At 44.9% G+C, this 20,968-nt stretch overlaps 1 protein-coding gene across 1 annotated transcript in view; it reads right to left on the bottom strand.

The window, feature by feature from the left end:
- The window catches only part of DAB1 (Dab, reelin signal transducer, homolog 1 (Drosophila)), a 393,749-nt gene that overhangs the window by 289,582 nt on the left and 83,199 nt on the right, over positions 1 to 20,968 (bottom strand). The gene's annotated exons all lie outside the window — the stretch shown is intronic.

Genomic DNA, 20,968 nt, shown 5'->3' with positions numbered 1-20,968 from the left:
GGGAACTGAGGGTGGCCTCTGGCCAACAGCTTGGGGAGAACTGAGACCCTCATTCCAGCAGCTTGAGAGGAACTGAGGGCTGCCAACGGCCATGCAAGTGAGCTTGGAAACACATCCTTCTCAGGCGAGCCTTGGGATGGCGGCGGCGGCAGCGGCCCTGGCCAATGCCTCCATGGCAGCCACGTGAAAGATCCTGAGCAGAGGACCCGGCTCAGCCAACCCACTGAAACCATGGGGTAATAAATATTTGTTGCTTCAAGCTGCTACATTTTGGAGAAATTTGTTATGCAGCAATAGTTAGGGTGTTCTTAAAACAGAAAATAATTTTTTAATCACATAAATAGAATTACCTCTTACAAGCCTGCTCAAATGTTACCTCCCTGGACCTACCCTAATCATCCTACGGAAAACCACAACTCACTTCCACCCCACTCCCACACCACCTGATCATGCTGTACCACCTTCATATACTTCCTGAATCCTTAAACTTTATCTTTGAACACTGTGTTTCTCAAAGTGTGGATTTTGAACCAGCAACATCATCAATTGGGAGCTTGTTGGAACTGAAACCTCAAGGACCAATCTACTGAGTCAAAATCTACATGTAAAAGATCCTCAGGTCATGTACAGGTACATCGGTGTTTAAGAAACACTGGTCTAACATTCTATAACATTTTCTTATTTATTAAACGTTATTGTTTTTTTGGTCTCCCACCCTCCCTCAACCCCAAAGAAAAGTGAGCTACAGAAGTCATTGTTGATTCTGATCACCACCTTTTGGGAGTACCTAGTCTGCTTTTGTGAAGATGAACACAGACATGAGAGACAGCAGGACTATGCTTTCATAAATTTTACAATCAATGCCACTTTGATCTAAGCTCATTGAAACTGGGTTTCCATCTCCTGCAGTCAGGGGTATTTCCAAACGGCAGGGTCAGAACCATCAAAAAATCCCACAAAGTAACTGTCCCTTTGTCAGCAGCGATGGACTGATTGAAATCTCTCTCCCAGCTGCAGCTCAAAAAAATCCCAGGGAAGACTTTGATTGGTCCAGACACAGGCATTTGCATATTCCTAAACCAGTCAAATTGTGCCCAGGAGGGTGGAGCTGAATGGTAGCTCTAATCCAGCCATACAACACAGGCGGTAAAGAAGCTTCTCCAGAAGAAAATGGGTTGTTTTGTTCCTGAAGAAGGGGAGTAAAGTGCTGAGTAAACAAAATGTCAGATGCTCACTGCATTTTACAACTTGATGCCCTTTAGATGCTATCTCTCCACCTGAAATACCCAAGGTAGAATCCCTGACATCTCCACCACCTCCATTTACCTCCATAAGCCTGGCACGTTCCTACACAGCCTTCAAACAGATCACGAGTTACCTCCTCTGAGATGCTCCCCAATTCCCAGGGGACATAAAGAAATATCTTCTTCACTAGTATTATATTCTTCCACTCTCCATTAGAGAAAATAATTACAGGGCACTCTGACTCAGTATGATCAATGCATTATTAAACTTTCAACTTTTTATTTGCCAATTAATTTGCAAAACAATAAATGTTCATCCAATTCCCCAGCCTCTGGATTGAAGATAGAAGAGGTAGGTCAAGGCATGGGCTTGTTACACAGCGTTCTCATATCTTGCATGTTTATTTTGACATGACTGCACCATCGCAGTTCTATGGATTCCCAGCCTAACCTTTAGGGTGGCACAATTTGCCAAGATCATGATAAAAATAGGCTCTTCCATCAACAACAGACATGCAGCCTCCATGTCCACCTGTTTTGCTTTTGTCTCTCGTCTCCCAACCCATGCCCTCTAACAACTGTGGGTGAAAGGCCTCCGCATCATTAGCATTGGAGATCTCCACCTGTCTCTCCATCTGGGAAACACTCAGGGGTCATGACAGATCTTATTGAATCACCTTGTCTTTTTAGAAATGTTGCAAGGCTCCAGGGCTGCTGCTAATTACTAGACCTGTTACTACTGCGTGTGTTGTTCCCCTTCCTGGGAAGTAGCTTGTTCAGAGATGGTGGGGGTGGGGAGAGCTACTGAGATGGGCACCTTCATCCTGGCAGAGCTCATGGTCTAGCTCCCAAAAGGATGCAATGGTACCAGCAGCTGAGGATTGGGGGAAGGCAGATTTGGGTCAGAGTCAGCAGCTGCAAACAAGAGCAATTGGCTGCTTCTTCCGTGACAGTTTTTCTACACACATATTTGGAATCCAGGCGCTTCCTCTGCATGAGTCACTGATGAATGATGCCTGTTTAGGGTAAGGCATCTTGAAGGCTCTTAAAACCCTCCCTAATTCCCATGCTCCTTTCTCTGGATGTCTGTTTCTTACCAAAAAGCACTCCCCCCACCCCCTGCAGTCAGGTATTTTGTACAACATCTCTTATGCATGATATGAAAGCACTCACATTTTCATTAGTGCATTGCTTATGGGAAACTTCTCCCCTTACACTGCCTTTTCTTACCCACCTCTCTTAGAGATGCTAAAAAAGCCAGACACTTGCTTTCTCAGCCTCCCTTCTGGCTAGAAGTGGAGCTATGATCCAGTTCTGGCAAATGAAGAATGAGCAGGGGGGTAGGTGTACGGCTTGCTTTGTGGGAGTTTCATCGGGGAAAGATTTTTTTAACCTCTGACAAAGGAAATGAGAAAAAAAGGGAAGCTCTATCTTACCGACCCGGCTGGCCTAGCTCCTTTCTGTTTTCAATGAAGTTGTATAAGGGTATGATACTTGGATCTATGGCAGCTATCCTGGGACCATGAAGCAATTAATGTAAGGATGGCACAGAGCTGAAAGACAGACCTTGAGCCCCTGATAACATCTTTGAATGACTGCACCTGATCCTGAGAGTAGACTCTGACTCTGTGATATCAGATAACAAAATGACTTCATTCCTTAAGTCACCGTTAGCCAGATTTTTGGTTTTCATTTATTAACAGTCTCATGTTCACCTGTAAGATTCTCATGCATGCTAACATTGTTTTTAATTTTGTAAGGTCACAGAGCGATTAATGAAATAAAATACATCTCCCTATAAAATGTGTATTCCCCAACTCTCACCTACTATTTCAGGAACAAAGATTCCCTATAAGCCTATCCATGCACACACCGCAACACATGATTCTCTTCCTCATAGAGAAACCTGCCTACAAATCATGTTCACACATTTTGGGATTATATATTCAATACTTACAATAAGGACCTCAAGGCACTGCAAGTTCCTTTCTTATATAAAATATTTTATATAGGTAATATTTGTGTCATCATTATTATTTGTTGAATGCTAACTATGTTGAAACTCCCTAGGCACTGTTTTAAGCACACTATACATATGATCTCATTTAATGTCAAACCCCTATGAGGTAGGTATTATTTCTATCTCCACTTTATACAAAAGAAACTGAGGCTTACAGAGACTAAGTAAATTGCCCTTGTCACAAGGTTAGTAAATAATGTTGAAATTTGAACCCAGGCAGTCTGACTACACAGTCCTCTTTTTAACACCTCTACTTTTTGCTCCTCAATTGTATGTATTAAATAGTGCACTATGTGTTATAGTAAGTAAGGAGATTAATACAGTTTAAAAACCGCAACAAAATGAATTATTAGGCTAAAATTCTTAATAGTTATCAGTTGTACATTTTTATTTTTTAAAAAGTGTAAGTTGAGTTCTTATAGTATGGCTGGATCTCATAAAGTAGACAAAATGTCCTAAGAAAACTTCCATTTGTAGTACTTTAGTGTTTAGATTTAATAATCTGAATACAAATACCAACATGTGTCAGCCACTGTTTTAATACCCTATGTGGATTATTTTACCTACGCCTCATGATAAACCAAGGGGTGGGTAGTGTTGTCCCCATTTTACAGATGATGAAGCTGAAGAATACAAAAGTCATGTGTCAAAGCACACACAGCTAGGGAGTAGCAATGCCAAGGTCTCGACTCAAGAGTCCACTCTCTCTCAACTCCCAAGCCTTTGTGTTCAGCTCTCTATAGGACCTTTTCCACACAGATATCTAAATGTCACTTCAAATCCAGTGGCTGAATACACCTGAAATCACAGGATGTTAGAGATGGAAGGGATATCATAAAAGGCAGGCAGTATAGTTAAAAGATTATGGGTCTTGAGTCATAAAACCCAGGGTTCAAATCCTAGCTCTGACTCCATTTCTTACACAGAATGGGAGTAATAACTCTCACTTTCATTAGGGCTGTAAAAGGATGAAAGGTGATGAACACAAACTTGCCTAGCACAGTACCTGGCACTTGATAGGCACTCGGTATATGGTACTCACATTTACTACTATCATCATCAACAAAATTTTGTTCATCCACCGAATGCATGAATCTTTCCATAATACCCACGACAGATGGCTATCCAGTCTCCGCTAGAACATTTCCAAAGATAGAGCGCTCGCTCGCTCTCACCATCTCCCCAGGCAGCCGGTTCTATTATTGGACGGCTCTCGCTGGCACAAAGTCTTTCCTACGTTGAGCCAAAATCTGCCTCCATGAATCCCACTGGCCCTCGCTGTGTCCTGGGGAGCAGCACAGCACAGTTCTGCTCTCTTTTCATACAACAGTCAGCCCTTCTGAAAAAAAGCAATCATGTCCTTGCCACATCCTCTCTTCTCCAGGCATTCATTCGCAAACACACTCCCTTCCATCATGATTTCTACATTATCCGCACCGTTCTCTTCACTGCATCCTCAAAGTACGGCAGCCACAGGAGATACGGCAGTCTAGCACCTCGTACAAACCAACACTGCACTTCCACTAATGCATTCGGAAATCATACTTACGATTTTCTTAGAGGCCAGATAATTATCACTGTTGCCTCATCTGGGGCTCAAAGTGAACTAAACCTGTAAGTTTCCCCTTCTCCTATTAAAACATCAAGCTGAGCCTTCCCCAACCCATCCCATCCCATGAAATCTGGGCACCAACAATTTGACTTATCCTGTAGAATTTGACTTTGGCCAACCAAGAACCTTTTGAACCATTTTCCTGCCATTTATATGACTCGGTTCTTCATTCAAGCTGCTGATGGTATTTTTCAATAAGTTTGCTCCAGTGTCATCATCAAAATCAGCATTCAAGGCCCTCACCCAGGTTCATTTCCATTCACCTTAAGAAACAATGATGCAGGGAGAGATACTCTATTGAAGTTTCAGGACGCCGAAATACGACAGTGTACAGAGAGTGCATAGATGAAGATGCCAACACAGCAGGGCAAGTGCAATGACAGGGGACAGCGTTTAGGAAACACCAGCCTAGAGGGGGCTCGCCACCCTGGCTGCACTTTAGCGTCACCTGGAAACTTTTTTTTTTTTTTTTGAGAAGGAAAGAGAAGTTTATTAATTTGCCAGCATACAAGGAGGTTGGCAGACTCTTGTCTCAAACTATCAACGTTCCGCCTCTGAGCAGACGTATAGAACTTTCAAAGGTTCTGATTAATCCCATAGTCTCATCTTTGGCTAAAACAATCTTGTGACCTCTACCTGGGCGATTCCCTTGAGTCGTCTCCTGTGGCACAAAGAACAGAGGACACTCTCCTGCCCCTCCCAGCCACTGGCCTGAGAAGAGATGCAGGTTTTAGTTCTCAAAAAGGGTGAGGGGGTTTTGAAGAGACAGAAAACATTTTTACCCTTTTTCAGGCCATTTTCTCTGTTGTACATCCCTCACTGTCAATTTTTACCCTTCCCTATCTATGGGAGGAGGGGCAACGTAGTCATCAAGCTACTTCCTGCTGAATTGAGGTGATGCTTTAGATGGAAGGTTTATGTTTATGTCATTACAAATTTTTGTAATGACATAAACAGTAGATTTACAACAGATTACCAGGCAAAAAAAGGCATAAGTAACGACTACAACTGTGAGGACTGACAAGGTGAGACGGAGGATACCTGACGAGAGAGATTTCACCCCGCTTGGTATCTAAGACACCAGTAGGACTGTGGGTCCTTCCTGTTGCCTTGTCCCATACAGGGCTGGGTTAGAAAAGAAACATGGGACCTCTGCGTGCAGAGCTGTTAGTTGCACCCTGTAGGTGACCTGAGAGACTGGCTTCTGCAAAGACAGAAATCACGTACAGAAATACTTGCACCAAATGAGGTTTAGGATAACACACCCAGCAGCAAGACAGATCAACAGAAGAGGTGATAGCCCTGAGAAATCCTCACTGAGGAGTTGTCCCTCTATCCTATAGACAGAACCAAAAAAGATTAGTGAAAATATCAAAATTTTCATTTTTTTCCCTTTTTTGTCAAACATACTTTAGATTGCCTAAGGCTGGCCCCTCCACTGGGGGCTATACCTCATTACTTTGGTATGATGGACCCAAGGTTTCACTTCTACAATTTTAATGAGATTCCTCCTTGATGCTATTAGCAAAAAAAAGAAAAAAGAAAAAAATTTTAATGAGGTGTGAGTTGTCAGAGGCACTTCATAGGGTCCCTTCCACTTCTCTGCTTCCAACCGGGGCAGGGGCCTGAAAGAGGCAAACTCATGTACAGTGGTAGCACCTGACCCACTCATCTGACACACTATTTTACTCTATTTTCTTTTACTTATGGTTATATTACCATACTTACCTCCGGATATCAGGAAAGGTCTCTCATAAAGTACTTTTTTAGGGGACTAACTTAAGCCTGCTTCTAAAGGGCTACCCTTACCCAGAGAAGGGCAAGTGGCAACACTCTATCTTACTTTAGTTGGGTTTCTTGTATCAATTCCAGGATGTGTGTGATTTCTATTCTAGGTGTAGGGCTTTGCTCATGTGTTGGGTTATCTCCACTATAAAGGAGGGTCCATTATCACTCTTGTGAAATGTCCAGGACTCCAGGGTGTGCTCCTGGGTCCTGCTGATGATAGGGTGCCTGCTGATGTTCTTGCTGTGGGAGGAGGAGCTGCTGAGCCGTCTCTGTAGCTGTCTGGCCACCGCGGCCATCACTAGCGTGCCATTCTCTAATTGCTCGGTCTCTTTCCCCGGGACTGAACAACGAGCAGGCTTGCTGAGGCCCGAACTTCAAAGTGCAGCGGCAGTCTCCTGTATACTTCACCAGGCCCTGGGATTCATCCAGCATGAGCTGGGCGGTGTCCTCCCCCGTCCCAGAGATGAGCTTCTTTCGCTTCTGAAACAACCCCCAGTGCTCCTGCTGCTCACCCAGGTCTGCCTCCTGGGCCCTGTGAAGAGTTTCTCAGCTGCAGCTTGTCTACCTCTACGGCTGCCACCTGGCCCCTCCCCCACCACCCCGGGCCTGGCTCCCAGAGCACCAGGGGTGGTGGCCAGGGGAAGGGGCTCTGGATGGCTTCTGCCCACATGGCTAGTGCCAACTGAATCCCCACAGTCAATGCTGCCCACGACTCCCGTGGGGATATTTGGAGGCAAGGGGCTCCAGGCCCCCTCCTTTGCTGTCTGAGTCTTGAACTTTAAAAAAAAAAAAAAAAAAAACTATTTGCGTTCCTGGAGGTTTCCTGCTACTTGGAATCCTTTACAATTTTGGGCAATGTTCCTTTCACAGTCTTTCTTCTTTATAAAAAGCTGGTCTGGAGCGGCTTTTTCGCTCTTTCCTTTTGACTGGCTCAGATGACCCTTTGGCTGTTCTTGAACATTCAAGCCCCCCTATCTGATACTGCCCCCAATTGCCCACCTCACCTATGGGTTCCCCCTCTGGCCCAAATTGAGTTTGCTGCCGGGAGAGACCATTCCAAACCCCAAATCATAATTTACTCAGTGTGGGACTGAAGAGTTAGTTCAGGCGGGCCCTCCCCAGCCCTTTCTATGGTGCCAGAATGGTGGCAGTGGGAAGTGTTCCTTCCCCCTGGCTGCGCTCTGGTCCTCTCTCTTGCCAGCTCCATTTCTGGACTTTGGCCCCACCTGGCACCTCAATCCAGCCAGCTGTGGAGTTCTGGCGGGGGTGGGAGGACCTCATTTATCAAAAATCTTACAAACACATCATTTTATATACCATAAACACAGAGTTTATTTCAAGCAGAGAGCTTGAGACTCAACATTTTAACTATGTAGTGGCCGGTCGACCATTCGAGCTCTGAATTTTCCTTGATTTAATTTGCCCTTTAATAAAAATTTGTGCACAAGAATTGGCCATTCTAGAAAAGCTGGCATGCCTTTGAACCTTACACAAATACTTGCAAGTAGAGGCACCATAAACCAACTGGGGTGCCCGAAGTGGGTGGTTTTCCTTGTCTTTATTTTTAAAGGATTTAAGAAGCACTGGAGAAGACCCTTTAGAATGTACTTCCAAATCAAAATTCAAACAACAAATTCCTGGGAATAGTAACAACAGCTCAAAATAAACCCAAGAATCATCAACCACCACTTTTTCCCGCACTCCATACAAGCAGTACCACAATACAAATACTCACCAAGGGGTACAAAAGGGGAACAAAAATTCACAAACAATATAGGGAATTCCCAACACAAACAATCTAAAATGCCATGGCCTATTAATCAAATAGGAAATTTCATTTAACAGCTACTTCTCACACTCCAGCATGTACACTGCATTACAATAACACCATTCTTTTTACACATAGGTTTGTAGCTATAAGTTCTTCCTTATGTTGCAAACAAACTCACAAATAACAAACAGACAATATAGGGGATCTTCAACACAAAAATGCCAGGGCCTATCAAACAAATGGGAATCCAAAGGGGACAAGTGTCACCCCAACGGGAAGGTTCAAAACCTTCCTCAATGGGTGGCCTAATCCTGTTCCCTGGAAAACCCTCCCCAAATGGTGGCCTAGTTCTCCAGTTCCCTGGAAACCACAAATAAACTCCGAATTCAAACCAGCCTCCCTACTTCCACTCCACCTTGTGACTTCTACCCCAAAAGGCACCTCGAAACAAACCAAGCCAACAGGAAGGTCTGGAAACCCCCCATACGGGTGGAATCAGGGTCTTGGCATACGTGCTGGAACTTACCCAACAAATGGCCTGGCATCTGGACACTCCCTAAATCCATTTCCTTCTTAACTTAGTTCAGGTTGTGGGGAGCGGCACGTCTACTTCAAGGAGAAGAGACAGGAGTTCCCTGGGGCTAAAACAGGCTCCGTCAGCTGCTGGGGCCATCCCTTGCTCTCTCACCTTGAAAAGAACTTGTCCCTACCCACGGAGACCCACGGCATGGACCCAGGGCTGCTCCCTGCCTCTTCCAGCAGTTGTGGGATGCCACTCCACCAGGGGTGCCAAATTCTGCTACCAAAAGCTTGGCACTTGTTCCCAAGGAGGCATCAGAAGAACAAGGACAAACGGCTTGAGAATGAAAGAGAAGGTTGTTAATTTGCTGGCAAATGAGGAGGTTGGCAGACTCCCCTCTCAAAGTACCAACGTCCTCACCTGGAAGCTTTTAACTGGCCACAGGAAATCCAATCAGAATGTCTGTGGGCGGGACGCAGGCATTAATCTTGTATAAAGACCCTCAGGTGATTCCAATGCTACACCAGCTCAGTGCATCTCTAACTCTAATGTGCATATGAATCACCTGGGGTCTGTTAAACTCCTGACTCTGACTCTGTAGGTCTCAGGCGGGGCAAGAGAGTATGCATTTCTAACTCACTGCCAGGTGATGCTAATGCTGCTGGTCCGTGGACCACAGGTTAAGTAGCAAGGGCACGGGATATACCACCTAATTCTCCTGAAATTCTCTCTCTGGTTTTGCCTACCTATGTGTTGCTAATTGAACCCTTCATTCAGCTGATTGAAAGAATCAAGTAAATTGTAAGATAAATACAATATTGGCCTATGACGGGGATTCCGAGAGCCCAGAAGAGGGCACCTAATCAGACCAGGGGGTGGTGGTGTCCAAGCCAGGCTTCCCAGAACAAGTTATGATCTCACTGAGTTACAGAGAGACAAGTTATTTCAGACTCAGGGAAGAACTGGGCATAGCCTCAGAATCCAGAGCCAGGAGGGGAAAACACAAAATCAAAACACAGGGCACATTCAGGCACATTGAGTATTTCTTATTCCACACGGATTCCATCAATCATGTAAGCATTAATCACATTTGGACTGGAATTTCCCCTTTAAATGTTGATTTGCGTCACTATTTAACTTTCCATACATTTAAACTATATCAACAGAATCAGACTGTGACCTCCCCAAGGGCAAGTTCAGCCATGTTGTATGCCCTTGGTACCTACCTAGCAGGGTGTGTAGATCACAATGTATGTTTGTAACATAATTAAGAATTACATCCCTTAAGAAAATAGATTTTTCAAATCCAGTTTTTTTTTTGAAACAGAGACTAGTGTAAGGAGTCATTTACCAAGCTTTCGAAAATGATGCAAACCAGGGAGACCGGGGTGGAGAAATGTTACCAACAGTAATTAGAAGAGAGGAACGTTTCTGAGAGAGGTGTCAAGGGTGTCAAGCAGTGTAGACAGTGTGAGGATGGTAGGGATTCGTATTTGCAGAAGGTTGTTGCGGTTTCTCTCTAAGTCGAGAGCAACACAGCCTAGCCTGCTCAGATGACAGGCACGGAGGGGGAAAAAAAGTTACACGTGTTTGGAGCAAATGAAAACTGCAAAGGGCTAAGATAGAGAAAACTCAGCCTAATTCAATCAGACATTAAAGTCATACCTGGTTAATGTGAGACAATTAATACAATCCATTTTTATGCAGATTAAAACATTTCAAATTAACAGGTCAATACCATTCATATGTTCTGAATTTGGGCTCGACCAGTGCCAGGTGAACCGTTAAGTGAACCAATCTAAACTTTATTACGGAGGAGGACTCAGATTCTCAGGAATTCACACTAAACTCAATTTGGAGTTAATCACTCACATTTTTCTCTCATCTACCAGATATCCTAATGTAAGACAGACCTGCTAGGCTTTCTCCTAGGACAAAAGACAAAGAGGACATGAATTATTCATCAGTAGTAAAGGTATCATTTTATCTGTTTATTTTCCAATTAGGTGAAGTCAGATAAAGAAGCAGTCAATAAAACCAAGAGGTTTTCCCCCATTATATGGAATTAAAAGTAGACAGTGTTAATGTGGGTCTTGGAGTCCATAAAAAAGCATTCAATTAGCAGTGTGCATTAGCCAGGTGGACGAAGAGAACCCAAACAGCTAACAGTCCAAAGCCTCAGTGTGGTGGTGGCTCCGAAGATCCCGTAGCCCTCCAGCTACAGGACCCCACCAGCGCTTCCTCTCTCCCATCACTAGCCACCCCCACCCCCAAAACCATCTTCCTTCTGAGCCTCTAAGCCTTTGCTCAAGCCCCTCCTGCATTCAGCCCTTCTCTTCTCTCTGCTGCCCAGCAAACTCCCATTTCTTCTATAACACTCTGCTCTACTGTCCACATCCCAGCCCCTCCTCCTCCCTCCCGCTACCCTCAACTCCTGCAAAGCACAGAGCGGACTGCCCTCCTCGATGTGTGTCGCGCTCTTTGGGTTTCAGATGTTTCCTTGAGAATGGCCCAAGAGCCAGTACAGAGGCTTTTTCCTTTTTATATCTTCTATGCCCTATGCAGAGCAGATGCTCAAGGAATATTTGCCCCATCCCCACATAAGCCACATAAGCCACATCCTGTAGATCCTGGAGCCTGCCCATGTAGTCTCCTGCCTCCATTTTGACTTTCACTTAACCAATTAAGCCACTGGGAAGCGACTTTGGCTTCCCTGTGCTTCCCTTCCAAGTTTCTTTCAGACCAGCCTGGAGTAGAAAGTGGCAGACAAGAGGGAGAAAGAGCAGTTCACACTCCCTTGGCACACCTCTGCACACCTTGCTCCATCCCCCGAACAAACCACCTGCCCCCTCCTCTGGGCTCCTAGCCCCAGCCAGAGGGGGCTGCCCTGCTTTGGTAAGCAGGCATCACACACGGAACAGAGAGCAAAACCCAGCCCTGCCACTGGCAGCAAATCGCTCAACCTTTCTGAACACTGGTTCCTCCACCTGTAAAAAGGGGATAAACCTCACTTACCTCTACGTTTGGTGAGAGGACTAAAGGAACCGCTGTGTATAAAGTACCTAACATGGTGCGTGGTCCAGAGTAGGTGCTATTATTATTAAGTGGATGTTTACCCAGCTACTTGTTTACATATTATGACTGCATGTTTACGCATGTTACTGTCTACTAGACTGTGAGCTCCTGAAGGATGCAGACCATGCTTATTTGTCACTCTCCCCCTGCAGCTCTGGAGCCAAGCCAATCATTGTAAGTAGGTGACGATAGCTGTTGAAGTGAATTATTAAACTGGGCCAAAGGGCAAACTCCATGAAGTTGGAAATGTGTTTGGCTCCCCTCACCTTCCCATCCCCACAGAGAGCACACTCCCTCTCCAGAACAGTTCATAAAATCAAGAACTGCTTGAAATCGCATCATTCATTTCCAAACCTGCAACACTGGGGCCATTTCACCAGTGTATTACTGAACTTCAACAGATACTCTTTCTCTCTGAATCTTGCTTTCCTTGTTTCTGAAATGAATTTAGACTAATTATTTGACTTCTTTCCAATATTAGAGGTTTATGAGGCCAGGCATGGTGGCTCACACCTGTAATCCCAACACTCTGGGAGGCCAAGGAGGAGAGGATCGCTTGAGGTCAGGAGTTCAAGACCAGCCTGAGTAAGAACGAGATACTATCTCTACCAAAAATAGAAAAATTAGGTGGGCCTGGTGGCACACACCTGTAGTCCCAGCTACTCGGGAGGCTGAGGCAGGAGGATTGCTTGAGCCCAGGAGTTTGAGGTTGCAGTGAGCTATGATGACACCACTGCACTCTAGCCAGGGCAACAGAGCAAGACTGTCTCAAAAAAAAAAAAAAAAAAAAAAAAAAAAAAGGTTTATGACTCTATTGATAAATCCACAAACGATTTCATTTATCCAACAAACACTAAGGCTGCTCTGGGTTCTGCACTTTTGCTAGGCATGCTCATAACAAACAGGGCATGCTCCCTGCCCTCATAGAGCTCAGCCTCCAGTCGTGAAATGTGTGGGAATAATTAAAACTATACTATAAATCGACAGCCCTGTCCTTTCCATAATTTCCCTTTATATTCAAAATCTCAGTCCATCTTGTTTTCTCAGCCTTCAAATCATCCATGGACATCGGGCCCAAGATCAAACAAAAAGGAAATGCTCACATCCGGCCTGAGTCATGTTTTCTAACGATGGCAGGAAGCAAAGCAGGGAAAACTATGACTTACTCCAGCTTTTTCCAAAGTGACTTTTGCATAAAACTAGTCGGTGGAGGTGCTTTGAAAATGGGTTCTGTGGACCAGTGAGTAAAAGAAGCACTGTACTAAACACGCTCTCCACTGCAGGACTTCTCAGAGCCTTTGATGTGACCATATACACTGTGATTTTCCAAAAGGAAGACAGAGTAGGCAGTAGCTTAGTCAGCTCAGGCTGCCACAACAAAATACCAGACTGGTGGCTTAGACAACAGACATTTATTTCTCATAGATGTGGAGGCTGGGAAGTCCAAGATCAAGGTGCCAGCAGATTTGGTTCCTAGTAAGGGTGGTCTTCATGTTACAGACAGTCACCTGCTCCCTGTGTCCTCACATGGTGGAGAAAGAGAGCTCTAGTCTCTCTTCCTTTTTTTATGAGGACACTAATCTCATCATGGGGGCCCCACCCTCACGACCTCACCTAAACCTAATCATCTTCCAGTCACCCCATCTCCAAATACCATCCCACTGGAGGTTCGGGCTTCAACTTCGGAATCTGGCAGAGACATAAACAGGCAGCACTGCCCAGTCTTTTCCCACAAAGAGCCCCCTTTACAAGAAACACCACACGGGGCTACAGGCCCAGGATCCTGCTTGGAGAACTGCTGGGATATCTAGAGGACGAGCTGTCTGCGGACGGAGAGATGCTCACCAGTCCCCACTGGGCTCACGCCACGTGCCACCGTTCTGCAGCACCAGATGCCTTTCACGAAGGAGTCTGTTGATAATTTTCCAGAGTGTGTAAATTCGGCTCTGTGTGACCTGCAAGAAAACAATCTTCCAGTCCTCTGGAGCTGCAGATGGGGCCTCTTCAGACCTGCTGCTGAACCTGGCAACCAAAAAGGTTAGCTCTGCCACGGGAACTGGAAGGCAAGAAGGAAGGTTAAGGGATCACCAAAATGATACCAGGTGTCAAAACACCTCCTGTGCCTTGGCAGGAGAGGGGAAATTTAAATGCTAAGACAAAGCACGTTAAGCTAAGCTTGCCAGGGAACTTAACCAAAACGAGAAGGAAAGGGTTGCCGTCATGTGGGCTGGGTAGCGCCCAGTGGCCCCCTGAGATGTGAGTGGCCAAATTGCTTCCTTTTCCAAAATTATCCTCAAAGATTGAGAGATTAAAAGGTTAAAAAAACCAAAAACAACCTGCAAACACAGAAACATGACTGACCTGAAATTCAGGTCTCAGGTACCTTTATGATGTTTGAAAGCAACCTTCAGCGGTATTCTTTTAATTGGGGTCTTTAAGGACCACAGCAGGTCGTGTTTAGGGGGAGGAATCTAATGACCACAGAGCACACAGAACTGAATCTACTGGGCCTAAAAATACGCATCTCTTGGCCTCACCAGGTTGTTTGCTGCCCACGACAGTGTTGCATCCTGCAGGGTGACATTTCTCCCAGCTGCCACCTAACTGGTGGCATAGAGCACATCCACCTAGCTCCTGAGAGGTGGGTGGGCGTGTGAGTTTTCTGGGTCAGATCACAGGAATTAGAGACAAAGAGAAAAGTCTGCCTCTGAGAAGAAGGAGAATAGCTGAGGGCAGATCCTGAGCCCAGATCTAGGCTAGGGTCAGGATGGCACCTGCCTTTTCATCTTACTTGCCAGGTTTGACCAACTGGTAAGTGACCACCTGGGGTGCTGGACTGAAAACCATTCTGAGATGGCACATCGGCTCATGGAAAAGAGTGCCTCAGTGGATTAGGGATGTCCACTCTGGAGGTGGGCCGTGGCCTCCCAGGTGGCAGGTACCAGACATCCCAAGGCTCGAAGGACCCCCATGCACTATATTGTGCAGTGGTGAAGTCCTTTCATGCACCTTATTAAACTATCCGCCTACATCATTCTCTTGGTCACATTTATTTCAAACGTTTTTAAAATATGGACAGTGAGAATCTCACGAAGTTTAAATGATTTGAAAAAGGTCACAAAACTAATAACTAACTGCAAGTGCAATGATTCAATGCTAAGCCTTCTGACTACCAGCACCCTTTCCACGCCACCAGTTTCCACACCTGACAGCCAAGATAGGATTCCTGTTGCCCTCACTGACTTAAAATGACTGGGGGGAAACTTTGAGGTTGGACACCTGCCTGAAATACCATCCACCTGTGTGGCACAGGACAGATGAAACAATACATCTAAACATTACTCTGAGAATTACTAGTCACTAATAAATTCTATTATTAATTATCCATAGCAATATTAACGTATGGAGAATGCTAACATGCTGACACGAAATCAGGGCCTTAGGAAGAATTATTAATGTTGACAACACGTCAAGAAACAAATTCCAACCTGTTCTTCCTGCATGAGAAAATACCTGTCATCCCAATATCCCACCTTTCTATAACTCTATAATGCATATGCTGTATTCATTTTACAATCTTCACACAGCCCAGAACAATGCCCCACAAAGTAGCTAGAGTCCAGCACCAGGAGTACTGGACTCTGGTCAAGAGATTTGTCTTAGCAGACCAATTAATTCCAAGGTCACAAAACTAATTAGTGTCACAAGAAAAGTGGACCCCAGACAGTACATCTTCCAGCCTCATCCTCTTTCCTTCTTGAACAGCCCACGAGAATCCTCTGAGGACACCGTACTGTGCCCCACAACACAAGCTATGTGGACACAATCCCGCATTGCTTTCTAGTTCTTGGTTACAAAGTCAGTACTAGATGTGCTTTCATAGGCCATAACTCATGTTCTATATCAGCACTAGTGTTGCAACCCATTCTCCTTTCCAAGGTTGTCTTTGTGCTTTTTGCATATTTAAGCAGCAATTCTAATTGTGCGGGCTTGATTATCTGTCTCTTTGAAACCTTTCTTCAGTGTCATCAGCAGTTCGATTCTTTGTTATGCTTCGATTTAGCAAAGATATTTATGCATCACGTTCATTAATTCCAGGATGGTCTGCGATTTGTCTCTCCCAGATAAAGAAAAATACTCATAGATACACATAGACTCATTTGCAAGTGGGGCCCCAGCCAAGAAGACACTCATGACTGCAAAAGAAGGTGCCTGACTGCTCAGCATTCAATCTTCTAAATAGTGAAAAATCTACTATTAAATAATCTGGAAGAGGTCAATCAATAAAAATAACTAAATAATTGATGGTTTCATATTAGGCTAAAATATAACATATGATATTCATTAACCTGTCAAGAAATACCACTTGAGTTAAAACCACATCTCTCCAATGAGTATTTCTGGTGTTAATTCAAAAAGCAATAGCAGTCACCCAGGGGATGTTTTTAATGTTTTATGCTTTCATTGTGGTGGTGTTTTTAGAGGGGTTAGCAGGGCAATAAGGATCATATTTAGGAAGGCAGCTCAGTGACAGCTAAGGCACTGAACTACAATCAAGTCATCTCCCTTCACTTAAGCAACCTGGACAGCTCCACTCCAGCTAATCAGCCTGGCTGAGAAGGAATTGACAAGCTTGTGGAAATTTACTGTCGTGGTAAAGGAGGGGCTTGCCTTGTTCTTCAGAAATAAATAAATAAACCCCAGCACTTGGCGTTTCTATTGCATTTGGCTCTGAAGTGCTCTCAGATACTGTTTCATTTTACTACTAGGATGGTGCCTATGTGTGTACTACCCAGGCTTCTGGAAGCAGCATGTGCAGGACACACAGGTTGTGGAGTCCGAGAAAGCTGGTCTGAACCCTTGCTGTACCACGCGCTAGCTGGGTAGCCTTGGATAGCTCCTTTCATCTTACTGAGTCTCGGTTTCCTCACCTGTCATAGGGAGAGAATAACAGAGAATCAACTGTCTCCTTGAAGTTCAACAAGACAATAGTCACAAAGCATCTAGACCTGAATCTAGGAGGAGGAGCAACAGAGGAGATAGTTAACAAAATTAAGGCTTATTTCATTTTCCTATCTGGCAAATGAGAAAACTGAGCGTCAACATGATGTGCTTTCTGGGAGCAGTGGTTGCACCTCACTCGTCATTGTGTCCCTAGAGCAAGGGCAGTGCCTGGCATAAAGGAGGCACTGAGGAAATCTTGCTCGCGTCTACCTGGCTGCTCTTGAACCCCACACCACTGTGCAGCCTCCTGGAAATACCTGCAGCTCCCCAGCAGGCTGTGCGGTGTGACCCTTCTGTGGCTTAACATGTGCTTAGCATATGCTGTTCCTTCTGTTAGGAATACCCTTCCCTCTCCTCTTCCTAGTGCACCCTGTCTCATCTCTTTAAAGCCACCTAAAGAGCATCATCTCTCTGTAAACACCACCCTTCCATCCCTGGCCCTGTCTCTCCCAGTCCACCCCAAGGGACCTCAACCCTCCCTATTCTGTGGCGCTTCTCCCCCATGCTCCATAACACTGCAAATCACTACCTGTCAACAAGTCTGCAAGGGTGAGCACCTATAAAGCAGAGGCTGTGTTGTATTTTGTTTGGCTTTCTGTATCCATAAATGTTGGCAAATAAACTACCTGTTAACAATATGACAGTAAGAACAGCTAACATGTATTTGCTATGCACTTACCCTATGCCAGGGACACTGTGGTGACCGCTGAGGACTATCTTGTTTTATCCTCCCAAGAACTCTATTATTTAAGTACTCCACCTATTCCCATTTTACAAATAAAAAAAATTGGCATAAAGAGGTCAAAAAAATCATCTAAGATTCCTGAGCCTCACCCTGAAAGGGAGGCCCTACAGCACCCTGGCTAAGGATTGACTTCCAGATTCCAAATGACCAAGTTGAAATGCCTTGTTTTATCATTTACAAACAGTGCGACTGGGGCAAGTGCTGTAGGCTGGCTCGCCCAACACTCCTTCTAACACCCTCTTTCTAACTTGTACCTACACTAGAGACTAGAAAGTGAAATACCATAGGATTCTGCTTCCCTTTTAACCAGGGTTTGTCACGTGCCCCAGTTGGAGGAAAAGGAGATTTAGATGAATGGTCTTGGGAAAGGCTTTCTTCCTCAAAAAGATAAAGCTTCACGAGTTGAAGCCTTTTACCTTTCCCACAATTGCCCTTCTCCTTTTGGTTCTCCCCTTCCTTCTGACTTGGCAGTACGATGAGAAAACTGGAGCTACAGCAGCTACTTTGATGTCATGAGGAACAAAAAAAATGACACATTAAGGATGGTGTAGCAGAAAGGCAGAAGAATCATGGGATAACTTTTGTGAGCAGCTTTACTAGCAGTAGCTTTCTCTCACTCCAGGATTATTTTTGTATAATAAAAATAAACATCTTGCTTGCTCAGGCCACTCTGAGTCTTCTGTTATTCACAACCAAACACACAGATACAGAGACTCCACCTCACTATGCTTCAGTCCCTCGAATGGAGGTAATACTAGTATCTGTGTCCTTTGTAGTGCTGTGAGGATTAAATGATAATGCATTTAAAGAGTTTAGCTCAGTTTCTGGCATAATAAGCACTTATTAAATATTTATTATTATTATTGTTAGTAGTCAATGAGAGACTTAACACTCAGAATTCCAAATACTCAGCTTCTTTTTTTCTACAGTCTTCCAAAGGCTCCTCTTTTTCACACAGGTAAATGTATCAGGTAAATTAGCTATCTTTCTCTGTGGCCTTTAAAGAAAGTCTCCAGATTTCCTTACGTCACTTGGTTTTTAAACAATCCCTGAGATGTACGTAAGACAGGGATTATTGCCTACATCTAACAGATAAAAAGCTGGAGACTCAGAGCTATAAAGGATTGTTCAAGGTCACACAGCTAATTTTATTCTAAGTTTTATGGAAGTTGGAATAAAGTCCAGACTTTCTGTCCTGTTCTGCAATACCCTGCTCCATCTGACCTCCACCTGCTTCCTACCAGCCACCCAGCTCTCCTTCGTGTTGCTCAGATATCCCAGGCCTCCTTTTGCTTCGAGGCTTTTGTTCTGTCTGCTTGCTATTCTGTCTGCCTGGAACTCTCTTTGCATTGTGGTTTCCTTCCTACCCCCGGACCACAAAGAGGGTGTTCTCAAGCACCGTGGTAACGTAAGCTTCCTGCAGGCCACAACTTTGTCTGTTCACCACCATAGTCCTAAAGCTACAGAGAGGGAAAGAGGGAGGAACGTAAACCTAGGCAAAGTCTGAGCTTCATACTTGGACAGATCTGGGTTCACACCCCAGCTTTGCCAGGTGACAGCGTAAGACAAAGCAATTCACCTAATGGCTCAGCTTCTCAGCGTCCTTGTCTCTGACAGGAGAGTGGGCACATGTCAACACGACATGCAATAACATAGGAAAAGGATGCAGCCCCACACCGGGCACAGAAGTGCCCAAGAGATGCTCATTTCCTTCTGCTTCTTACTCCACCACCTTGTTGGCATTGCCTTTGGTAGGTAGCACAGCGCTAGGCGAATGGTGTACGACCAACCAGTTGACACGGATAAGAAGAAATGAGTGGAATGAAACTCTCAGGGACCAGCCAGCTCGCCCTTCTCAAGGCCACCCGAGCACCCTACAGACTGTGGTCTGCTGATTTACCTGTAGATTGCAGACAGTATTGGCACCTACTGCATAGTGCTACCATGAGAATAAAATAAATTAATATGTATTAACTGCTTAGAACAGTTCTGGCGCATATTAAACTCTCAGTAAATGTTTGCTATTATTACAATCTACGTCTGTGTGGCCCAATCTAAATAAACGTGATATTTTCCATTATCAGTGAATATCTACTCCAAAACAAACCAGAATCCATCACTGTCATCATCATTATCCTAATGCCTGGTGCTGGCAAAGCACATTGTGTTGGGAATAACAGGGAGGAGATGGGGGGGGTAGGGAAGGAGGGGCATTGTTGGAGAAGGTATTTGCCGGGGGGACAAGGGAAACAGAAATGGGCCCCTGGCCTTGGACTCCCACCGTCTCGCAGTAAGGAAACCAGGCCAAGTGGAAGCTGTCTCAGTGGGTGTGGGCAGGGAAGTACGGTCCGGCCAAGGTCACTGCGGTGAATCTGGAGGCCAGACTCAGGTCGTACAGCCCTGTGTGCGAGGGAAGAGCCTGGGACGGGACACAGCGCAGAGCATGGCAGCTCAGGACTCCGAGGCCTGAGCAAAGGACTGAGGAAGTACAGGTGTCAAAGGGCATCGGCTGCGCGGTCAGGCTGCCCTAGGTTCGAGCCCTGACTCTGCCACCCACTCAGCACGTTCCCTTGGGCGAGTGGCTTCACTACCCAGAGCCTTCTTCCTCTTGGGTAAGTAAAGCTAGTAACTCCTCCCTCACAGCTGCTGTAAGGATTCCTGACAGGACACCTTACATGCAGCGAGCTCTTCATAAATAGTAGATAACTAATAATAATCGCAACAGCAAACACAGGACTTATTACATGTTAGAGTTCGTCATAAGTACTTTACAAACATAAATTGATTTAGTCCACACAACAGCTCTGTGAGGAACGTCTTATTAATAATGATGATGATACAATTGCAAACATAATTAGCACTTCCCATATGACGGGCATTGTTTTAAGCTTTAAGTAACTTACTCATGACAACTCTATGAAGTAAGTACTGTTATTGTCCCCACTATACACATGTGGAAACTGAGGCAGGGACTGGTGAACCTGCCTGAGGTCATCTGGCTGGTAACAGTGGAGCTGGGCTACTATAGTGCTTCTCAAAGACTAAAACCTCATGAAAATCCTACAGAGATTTAAGGGACACTGTTGTCCTTCCTGTTTAAACAAGGAAACTGAGGCTCGGAGAATGAGGTGCCACATAGGCAGAAATCAGAAAACTAAGTGTTCCTTTCTTTCTGGGAATGATAATCAA

The sequence above is a fragment of the Propithecus coquereli genome, unplaced genomic scaffold, assembly GCF_000956105.1.
Source record: "Propithecus coquereli isolate 6110/MARCELLA unplaced genomic scaffold, Pcoq_1.0 Scaffold14, whole genome shotgun sequence".
NCBI classification, from domain to species: domain Eukaryota; kingdom Metazoa; phylum Chordata; class Mammalia; order Primates; family Indriidae; genus Propithecus; species Propithecus coquereli.
The sequence above is the reverse complement of the archived record's forward strand: the minus strand, read 5'-3'. Positions and strand labels throughout refer to the sequence as shown.